This window comes from Adiantum capillus-veneris, chromosome 30 (assembly GCF_014529385.1).
Source record: "Adiantum capillus-veneris isolate H3 chromosome 30, ASM1452938v2, whole genome shotgun sequence".
NCBI lineage: Eukaryota > Viridiplantae > Streptophyta > Polypodiopsida > Polypodiales > Pteridaceae > Adiantum > Adiantum capillus-veneris.
Window position 1 is genome coordinate 9,294,680 of NC_140960.1, and position 11,697 is coordinate 9,306,376.

Genomic DNA, 11,697 nt, shown 5'->3' on the forward strand with positions numbered 1-11,697 from the left:
GATCAAGAAGACAAAGATCTCTAATGACAAATCACAAGATCCAGCACCAAAACAAAAACAAGGAAAGTGTGCACGAAACGGGTAAGAATATCACAAAGTCGCAAGCTTTCACAACTCAGGTTTGGGCTCCAAAGAAGTTGATTCAAGCACAAAAAAGTTAGGAATTCATTTGGATTTCCAAACAACCACAGTATCAAATTTCAAAGCCTAAATCCCGTTCCCAACCCAGCGTACAGGGGCTGAAGCAAAGACCACTGTTGACTCACACAACAAAAAGGTGGATCCCAAAGAAGTCTCTTCAAACACAAACGAAGCACGGGCAAGTATGGGTTCCCAAACGAGCATCAGCAACAAAACAACCAATAATCGCAAAGAAATGGGTCCCAAAGAAGAACAACAAAACTGTTGTCAGTGCATCGCCGCTTGAATTCTTACAATTCTTCCTACGATTACAGTACAGTTAGACGAAAGCAAGTCGCTTCAATCAAGCAACGATACAGGAGCTTCAAAGACCATTGCATTGCTTAGAATAGGAAGCCTTGTCAACAAATGCCAATAAGCAAATTGCTTATACCCACATCTTGTACAACATAAATCTTTTCCATGCATTGACTGTGTATGCATAATAGGGCTACATTAGAAGGCCTGCATAGGCACAACTTTTAATTGCCCAAGCACAACACATACCCTTTGCGATACCCTGTCGTAAAGGATGACTCCAAATAGGAAGGGGGGAGGCATTCTGAATGCGGACCTAACATTATGACTATTAGAGGGCAATGTTTTGTGAGATGCATTGAATTTTTGCGTTTTATTGTGATAATTTTTTGACGAAATTTAGAGTATATGCCCTCATAGTAGTGTTACAGAGGAGTATGGGGACAAAATCCATATATGAGCCCCTAGGGACATGTGTATAGTGTACATAGCATTTAGATTTCTATTTGAATGATTTTTCTTTTGTTGAGTTGTTTTAAGATTTTCTTTGTTTATTATTAAGAAAAAATAAAAAAAATCCATAATCCACATGAAGAAAAGACTGACGAGAGGCCTGAGCACTACAAAGAGAAGAAGGTACAGGGAAACAATGAAACTTCACGAAGTATGTCTCAGCAGCCACTACAACAGCCGAAGAACTTGTCACAAAGCAATGTCAACATGCAACCGACAAGTCATACAAGTCATAGTCGAGTAGCTAAGCCACAAAATGAGTGAGGTGTTAGTCCCAAAGCTTCAAGTAATATTCTATGTGGTCTAAGCGTCTTAGCTATTCTAGGTACTGCTCAAGCTGGAAAAGTTGAGCATATTTACGTTGTGTCGCTCATGCTGGTATAGGTGAGCAAAAGAGTCGAAGTCTAAGTACTTAAGTCTGGTGAAGTGAAGGAGAAGGTCCAAAAAACACTCACGTACTGAGCACAGTGAGATACGAGTGGAGAAACTTCTACGTCGACAACCCTTCTTGGAAAGGTGGAAGCTATTGAGACATCTTTTGATGTCACATGTGCTACATTTATTCCTCGAAACACCCATCATCTCCTTCTTTCACATTGCATGCTTTTGGTGACAAATTTCTCATATGCATATAGAGTGTCTCATAATTGGCACTTGCATCAGGCACTCTTTCCGTGTTTCACCCAAGCACTCACCTTTCATGAACATGTACTTCACGTTCAACTGCTCAACTCCAATAAGAGCATATACCAAAGGCATTTTTTTCCCACCGAGTTTTTTCCCTTTGGTCATCCAGGTTTTAGACCCTAATCTAAAGACACCTATCACCATCCTCTTGTACATATTCCTTCTACATCGACAATAAGGAAATGCTACTCAAATCAATTGACAAATGAATTGGAGCACCGATTTCAGATCATAGCATACTTCTCCTCAATGGCGAGTCGAAGAATGGCCTACAATGACAACGCTGCAGACAACACTAACAACATGATTGCACAGGAACAAAGAAGTTCCCAATGCAGAAGAGTAGACATAAAAGTAATCAGAGAATCTCAAAAGATGAATGGTTACGATGATAGATGTCCGCTCTAATGGATCATAGTTCTTGTTGTGGTTCAACAAAGTTACAAGCAGTGCAACAGTTGAAGCCAAAACGACAGCTTGTCCTTGATAATGCGCATCGAATGCTCGGCAGGGTTTTGAACCTCAAATTAGAATAATTAAGTCCTGGATTCGACCTGACAGACAGACTTTGCATTGGAGTGCAACCTGGCCTAAAGAAGTTAAGGGTTTAGCCATACAATTTCTACAAAATCCTTACAAAGTTGTCATTGGCTCACAAGATCAGAAAGCCAATCACTCAATTCTACAGATTGTAGAAGTTGTTTCTGAGAATCACAAATACTCCGAATTGGCTGATTTGCTGGAGCAAGTGATGGATGGAGCTTTCTCTATCCATGATGATAAGAGTCAAATTAAACGACATTGGGTTCTTTTTGAATTTAGATCTGGCAGTAGACCTATAATGACAGAAACAGATGCTGCATCTCGGAGCGTGCATGTGAAAGACATAAAGTTCGTCATCAATTATGATTTTCCTGAATCATGTGAAGACTATGTACATCGGATTGGACGAACAAGACAAGCTGCTGCAAAGGCTATAGTCTATACTTTCTTTACAACAACAACACGGCAGCAAAGACCACATCGCCATCGACAATCAGGTCATGTCGGGGACGACATGAACGCGGAAGGGGGGAGTGTTGACCGCTGGGTCAACAACACAACATAACTCAAGTTTCATACCAAAGTCTTATCTTTTGCGAGTTATGAAATGCTGCAGATTATGGCTATAAACGTCATTTGTAATGAGTAGTTATTCTAGTTTCAGAAGCCGGGGTGCAATGGCACTTCCAGATTGTAAATACAAAGCCATTTGACCCTTTCAACCCCATTTTTGGTTAAACCTAAGGTAGCCTTAGTATATAAGGTACCTAGGTCATTTTGTAAGAGGACTTTTCATAATCAAACTTTAGCGTTGCCGTCTACTGTGTGTGAGAGAGAAAGAGAGTGAGCGTGAGCTTTATCCTCTCGCTACGCCCGGCTCGCTCAACACATTGGAGATCCGACTGCACCATTGTTGTAGGCTCAAGGAGAGCTACGCGACAACGCCAAGCATTCCACACGAGACGAAGCGCACACGTCGACGCATCTACGAGCTATTTGTGGCCGTAAGTGTATCAAACGATGTCTGTTTTTTGCGCGCTAGTAGTCTATAGAATCGTGGCGACATAAGCTACGCATAGGTACTCATAAATTTCAGTTTCAGGAACTTTCAAAATTCTGCTCTGTCATCCTACGCGTTTTTTGCAGACGGGTTTAGAGTGAGGGTTTTGAGTGTAGAAGTGTAGGGACAGGTGTATCCTAGTGAGGGGATGGTGTTCCTTAAGTTTCGCATGAATCTGGCATGATTAGGTGAGTTACCTTCCGTATGTGTGTATGTGGCTAGGTGGTGTAGTTGAGAAGCAGTGAGGTTCTTGATTGTGGTTTAGTTGGCCTTCCAGAGTGTTGTATGTGTAGGATGGTCTCAGCCTAACAAGCTAAAGAGATTTCCTCTGTGTGCCTATCGTGTCATCTGTGTCCTCGATTGACATTATGTTGATCTTGGTAGTGTTTGCATGCACTTCATGGGTGTGTGAGTCGCTCCGTCCAACATCTACCCGACTCAATGTAAGCACTTATCAAGCATAAACAAGAAAATCCCTCTTTCATCATTATTTGCAAGAGCCATTATCTCCATAATGTAAGTTTATCCCATTAGCAGTGATATAATGTAATTCAATTGTTTCTTTGATAGCTCTACAAATTGTCTTAAGTGTTACATCATATGTCATTCAAATTGTTGTTGCATATTAACTTAATAGTGAAGATTTTCTTGCTTTTGTCCTCTTCAAATGGCTCATTGTTATCTATTACTAGTTGTTAATTACAGTAGCACTTGACAACACCACTACCTTTATTAGGTTTACCACTTTTTTTTTTGGCAATATAAGTCTCTGTCTTGATTGACCTTATTCAAATGATTTTTATCATGATCTTCATTTGTTTTTGTTACATTTCTCTACCTCATTTAAGGATTCACAGAAACCTATGCAGACCATAATGCAAGACCCTCAGATAAGTCATCTCCTTACTTTATTTTGCAAACTCGTTTTAAAAGCTTCAGTGATCATATACTAACCATGTTCTCTACGATTTTCCAATACCCACCTTCTTGGCTAATCAATCAAATATCTTAATTAATCCATATCTTACTGCTTAATGGTTGACTATACCAACACTACCATACAAGATTGCGCCAAAATCCTAGATGTGTTTGCTTATACCATTCAAAGAGACAACACAACTCTCTCGACACGCATACATAGATACCCATTCAATATCCTGATGGTATGTACAACAAATACATTAGTGTTCTTTTTATATTTGTTTACTTTGACTTCTGAGTTGAATACTCATGCACTGCTACGGTCATGGTCTCTCATTGATTTAAAGGCTTTTTCATTAACATGATTTGTCGTTAAGCTATACAGCTACTCCTTTGAGCTAAGGTGCTATGGGATAGTAAACAACAGTTTGTGAGTACCCTCCTACTCAAACATGCTCCAAATTGGTCTCACACATGTGATAAATGTTATATTTTTATGCCTAGCCTAGTCCATTGGTCATGAACACATAGATTTGTCGATTAAGACAGTGTGTAGATACTCCTCTTGGTGCAGATCCGTCGATTTATGCAACACATTGATAAATTACAGATTCATGATTTTTAAATAATATCAAATGCAGATTCACCGATTTAGGCAATATTAGTGCAGATTTGTTGATTTAGGCAGCACAGCTTATTGGTGTAGACTCGTCAATTGAGGCAACACCGATCACAAAATCATGCTGCAGTGGCTAGCCACCATTGTAACTGGTATGATTTTGTTACCCGGGTATACAAAATGAAGGATATTTGGATTTTGGATTTGAAATGGGTATATGCTGGCAGATATTTGGATTGGATTTGGACTTGGATTGGGAATTGGTATATGGTGCTTTCATATCTCGACAATATTTATGAAAGTGAACTTGAGACTTATGAGAATATGCTTATTCAATGATGAGTGTGACCAATGATATCCTGATTCATCAGGGTATGACATATACTGCTTATTCTAGTGGCATGGGACACTAAAATAGGTAGTATATGGATGACGGCAGGCATAAGCAATGTTGTTTCATTTCATAAATTTTTCATTTTACAACGTGCTATTTTTGACATAGAATACTAATCACTATTTTTGACAAGTATGCTTTGCAGATTTTTATCTTCGCAAGACATTTGCTTTCTAACAGAGAGGTATGCAATGGAATTGATATTTTATTGTCTGGTGCAACTGACAGGTGGAAAAGGCTAAGGGTTATGCAAAAGGATCTTGAAAGGATATTATATGTTATTATTCAAGCACTATTTTATGGGCTTTGGCCATTTATGACCGAACTGGCCAGTTTGTACTCAATTTAACCATTCAAGAAATCTATAAATCAAATACGTGCAAGAGGGAAATGGTCACTCTTGCATGGGGGGAGATTGCACCCAGTGCTTGTGTCTTTCTTCTCTCCTCTCCTCTCTTCTTTCTCCCGGTGCCGGTGTAACACTCCGCTCTAGGAGGTGTGCGTGCACGCTTTCTTTCTCTCTCTCTCTCTCCCGCTCTCTGTCTCTCCCTTATCGCGTACGGCTTGGAGTATGTGCAAAGATGGTCTCTAGGTATACGGTTTTGTCGATTTATCGCTTGCAATATGCTGTTTTCTTTATTTGGCCAGGCCACCTCGCCTCCCGTTTGTAGCAGGTGGCTTTCTATCCTTTGCAAGGATCTAGGAATGGACATTAAAATAAAGAGTGATATTTATGTTCATATCAAGGGATTGTGAGTCTTGGGTCATATTTTTGTCAAAATATTAAGCCACCAGGCATGACCATATGTTATCGAAAAATATGACATTAATACTTATATTTTCCTTTTTGATAATACAAAATTGGGGTAGAATATTTTTTGTAGGAAAGCTTATCAAGCATTGCTTTTTGTTTTTAATCTTGGTACTTATGTAGCCACTAACTGCATGCCCACAAAAGTCCACATGATATAAACATTAAGTAGACTTTTAAAAAAACTTAGTATTTGCCAAGTCACATTCCATCTACAAAACTTGTATCTCTTTCTTCTCGTCTCCTAATGCTCTATGTAGTGTAGCCATGTGAGGTGTGATTTTGAGTGTTCAATGTGAGTGTATACGTAAGCCTTAACAACTTCACAAGCTTCACAGAAGAGTTTCGTATGATGTATATATTCCATGTTAAAAGGTTTATTAAGACAATGAGTTCTTGCCCTTAACGTTGTGTAAACATCTTATTTTCATGTTTTCTAGATTAACAATTTTGAGCTAAATACCCTTTGTTGAGCTTATATTTTTGGGGTGGCATACACTCCATCATGTATACATGGACGATTTGAAATCATCTTGCTTTTTGGCCTCAAACTAAGACGAGTGGATATAATTGATCACTCTATCAAACTCCGTCTTTTGAGTGTCTAATTGTGGAAACCCTCGGCAGAAAGGGAGGGTGTATGCAAAGCAAATTTCAGCCCCTGTACAATGCTCCAATTTTACTTGGGTGACATGTGTCCACTTTGCTATTTTCATACCAATTACCAGTTGAATCTTGATTTTCAACGTTTTGAGCAAACGCAATATGGACTCTCTCTCTCTCTCTCTCTCTCTCTCTCTCTCTCTCTCTCTCTCTCTCTCTCTCTCTCTCTCTCTCTCTATGAACTTTGTGAAGGGCACCACTAGTGAAGCTTTAAATAGAGGTGATGGCGAGTGTTTTTATATGCTTCTTTGATTGGCAGAAGTGCAACTTTATTCCCATATGTGGATTGGGTATATGAGGTAATAAAGATGAGGGTGCGCATTTCTTTTGTACTGAGCACAAATATAAGTAGGACTCGGTAGGACTGTCGACTTGTTGATGTCTTTGCGTAGAAGAAGCTTTTGTATATGAAAGAAAAAGAAATACCTTTATCCCATCACGTTTTTATCATGAATATGACAAGGAAAACCTTTCTCTAAGATGTAGTAGCTTATATAAAGGTCACATGTTTTCAAAGTATCATCTTGTTACAACAAAATGCAACCGTAAGTATAGAAGTGGCTATCAAGTATTGGTTTGTTCAATTTGTTTCTACATTCGGACACTTGGGCTAATGCCTCGCTCATGAGCTCGTTGTCCACTACAAAAAATTTGGGCACTCCAACTAATGAGCTATGGTAACACAAGCAAATATAAAAACTGACTTGGCTCTCACTGCTGCCAATCTTCTTATATGGTCAAGAGGGTTACACTTTATGTTGTCACCCAACTTGCTACCCCAAATTGTAGAACATTAATTTTGATGCAATGAAACTCTTAAATATGAAAGCTTCATGCCTATTACTATCGCAACAAATTATCTTCAACTACTAAAGCTCTCATGTGGGTGGTAACTCTTGGTACTTGAGCATGATTGGGCTCTCCCTAGCATGGTCTTGAGTCCTTAAAGGTGCCCCATTAAAACCGTTTAGAGTGGATGATACATTTTGGTGTGCACAACTTTGTAGCGATACACAACACGTATGACCAACCACCACCAGCTACTTGACATTGGTCAAAGAGATGACCAGGTCACTGAAAAGTAATGGTAACATACTTAAAGGGCATTGCTTTTCTAATCTTGAACAAAGCTCGTGATTTCACCTATGCCGTGGTCTTCGCCCTCTCTAAATAAGCACCCTTCAAAAGCTCGTGATTTCACCTATGTCATGGTCTTCGCCCTCTCTAAATAAGCACCCTACAAAATCCTTCTCCCCTCTCTTACCAATTTTTTTTTTTGTTTTCAGAGTCGGGTAGGGCACGCCCTGCCGCTCCCCTCATACACCAAAAAAAGTATACAAGAAGAACGACCAGGACTATGCACCCAGAAATCGAAGGCAGACACTTTTGTCATCTCTTACACATTAGCCATCCTCGTCTATAACTCACGCGGGCAACTGCAGATGGGATCAACGCAGCATGGAAATGGAGCAATCTAGACCGTGCGATGCCATGGCCACCTTGCATGCAAAAGTGAATGTAAAAAAGTATGCACGGTATTAAATGCAGTGCCGTTTACAGTAAACTAACCACGCGTAGTCCTCTCCAGAGTGCGGACCCTCATGAGCTGAAAATACACCTTCGCCCGAGTTTACTTTTTTGCAGAGGCTTGCATCCCTCAAACCTTCTTCTGAGCCCTTTTTGGCCATGGTGAGCTTGCCTTCCTGCTCTCAGCCCTTTTCGGCAATGCCTTCCTACTCTCAGCCCATTTCGGCCATGGAGACCTTGCCTTCCTTCTTCTGAGCCCTTTTCAACAATAGCGAGCTTGCCCTCGTGCTCTCAGCCTCAGCGCTCTATATCTTAGCCCAAGACTCCATTATATTGCAAGGGCACTTGTGCCCGATTCCTATGCATGAGCTACAAGTACCTCGACCAATTGCTTTCGGCCATGCTGCTTGTTCCTATGCTCTGTGGAAGAAAGCTTGAATATTAAGCTTCAACTACCTCTTTCCTTAGCTCTGATGATGTGCAAGCATTATAGCTTTAACAATACTAAATTATAGTGTGAATTCTGGCATCCGGTTCTCTGAGTGAGCAATCAACGCAATCGTCAAATTGGGTGAACAATTTTGGAGGCGGAGTTTGGGCAAAAAAGAATCAATTTTGTAGGCGGAGTTTGGGCAAAGCACCAAAATTAACACAAGATCGCAAGTGAGAAAAGTGTTACTCTAAATGGAGGTTGGTACTTTATCGTGAGCTTTTTCGCATCATTGAACATTTTGAATACGTTTTATTTTGTTTGTGATTAAAGTGAAGTAATATTGTTGAGTGTAAGATGCATTAACACATTGTAAAATCAAGTATATAATCAATTACATTTAGAATTTTGTGTCTTTAGAATGGGGCTTTTTACATTGAAAAGACTAGAGAACGTGACAACACGACAGTGCGATATTGTCGCGCATCGGAAGATTGTCCCAATAAGAATAGAGCTTTTCAAAAAAGGATCGATATGATGCACCATTTAGAGAGTTGTCATCAAATTTTCATCACCATTAAAGCTACCATGTGGTCGACCTAAGGAGGGAGAGATGATTCAAAAGCCCACATCTTCTAGAGCAATTCGACAAACCAAGAAGCGCTTCACTAACTTAGAGTTCAAGATTAAGAATGCTAGAAACAAGCATCTACTAGATATAAAGAAGAGGGCACCGATCGTATGGGAACGTCGACAACATCGACCACGTAAAAAGAAAATCGATGAAACATATGATGAATGGTAAGATTCATATGTGAAAGAAAAGATGGAGCAATGGGAGAATGGGATGCCACGTCGTGTGCAGATGATTGAATGACATATCAAAATCGGCTACGATGACGTGGTATGTAGCTACTAAATTCATTTGTTTTTTTAATACATAGTGTAAGCCAATCATTGAGTGAAACATGACTATTAAATCTTTTGACTATACACCAACAACAGAGAAGGAAAAAAAAAAGTAAGAAGGAGATGGAGGAGCAAGCTAATGAGAGTGATGAGAAGGCACAAGAGGATAATGTCCTCGAGCAAAACCATGGGGAGCCCACTTCTGTAAGCCACTCACCTCATCCAACTCCAAATATCCACATTGTATTGTTGTCCAATACCATGTATTAAAACGTTTAGTGTTAATTTTACTGATATAGATGTCACTTGGAGTTGAGAATACACAATCGCCCATGGCTCCGCGAAAGTCTTGTAGAAGATCAATTTCAAACTCACTTTCTTTGATTGCTGGTACACGACAGGTAGGGCTTTATATCGAAGTAAGATGAAAAATTGATTTTCATTAGTGCTTTCACTTATGGTTCTAATTTTGTTATGTTCTCCATATTCTTCCTCGTAGGAGCATTTGTATGCTAAACCAAAAACTCCAACTACACCTATAGAGATAAACTCCCCTATGGGGAGTAGTGGGACTAGAGATATCTATGGCACCATTTCTCAAGGTGTTTTTGATTGGAAAATTCCACCTACATCATCTAAGGCTTCCAAGTTGGAAAGGTGAATCCTCTCTCCTTGACCTTTAGCTTTGTTTTCTGTTTCATGCACAATTAGTGATTGGATTGATGTATTTTGCTATGGGATTGTGGTCTTTATAGTGACATGGTATTCTATTTGAGATCCTCACGTTATGGCATAGCAGTGGATTGCGATATAAACCTTATCAATGACATCATATCCAGTGAAGCCAATACTCAATCAATGAATATGTTTGCCTTGTAAGTCTATTATTTTTTTCATTAGTTATTGGTTTTTTGATTGATTGAGTGCTAATAAGTAATAGACCACACGTAGATTGTAGATGGATGGAGCACATTTTTTCTAGTGACATTATTGAGCATGTTTGGTTCGTGGATAGTTTGCGGTTCTCATATATGCTCACAAATACAAGTCAACTTGCTGTGGAGAATTTCTTTGGAAAGGTGGACTTAGCAGCCCAAACATTTACATTCTTTCCAATTATCAGTAGGTATGAGGAAATTTGTCTCCCCTAAGATCGCTAGAGTTTGTCTTAAAGTTTATTTAATAATAGAATTTGTGTCACTTTAGATCACATTGGACTCTCATGGTATTTTATAATGGCCATCTTTGCCGCTTGTCTGGGTTGCCATTTGGGCAAAGTTCACTCTTGTTTTTTGACTCCTTATCCATGTGCTCAATAATTGACTACTTGCCACACATAGAGAGGTACTAGTCAAAATTTATTTGCTGTATGTATATATCCATAATTATTAATAAGTACTTACGTGAAACGAGCGCGATTTTCTTAGGGCACTCACACATTTCTCCAACTACTGCTCACATGAGATTATTAAGGAGGAGCTTTTGAAACCTCGACAATATCGTCACATTGACTCAATAGAGGTTTGATAAGTACTTTTGTAGGTTTACTATAATGGTCATTGTTACTTGGATGAGATCTTTCTGAATTGATGCTTTTTGTAATAGACACCTATGCAGCCAAATGGGTTTGATTGTGGCTATTATGTCATGACAATTATGAGATTTCTCATTATGGGAGGTATACAACACAAAAGATCAAGGCAATGGGTATGTTCTTGGGCTTTGTTTCAATCTAAAAATGTTGTAGTTATTGTGTGTTTAATATGAAGAACTTGTGTATGCTAAAATTAGTTTTTTTTTTTGTAGCTATAAAAAAAAAAGTTCAAGCATGAGGATGTGGAGGAGACAAAGAAAAGCTTGCATAGTTGGACCCAAAAGCTCTTGGTTGATCATTAGGGACTTTATATTATGGGCCATGGCATGTCACCTTTTATGGCGTTGCATTTTACTCTCTTATGGCGATCATGATTTTTTGCATTGGCCAATTTTGTAATGGAAACTTTTTGAGAACAAAAAAAGATTTTGTTTTGGCCAATGCCTTGCTATTTTCAAATGGAGCCTTTTGTAATAGTTCTTTTCAATTAGAGACAATGAGCATGTGAAAGGGATTTGAGTTGTATTGATAAGGTATTGCAATAGAGTTTAAATTTATGCCACATTTTTTGCATTGGTGTATCAATTT

At 39.1% G+C, this 11,697-nt stretch overlaps 1 pseudogene; it reads left to right on the forward strand.

The window, feature by feature from the left end:
• The first annotated feature begins 9,219 nt into the window (after positions 1 to 9,219).
• On the forward strand, positions 9,220 to 11,411 carry LOC147417521 (uncharacterized; annotated as a pseudogene).
• Positions 11,412 to 11,697: the final 286 nt, after the last annotated feature.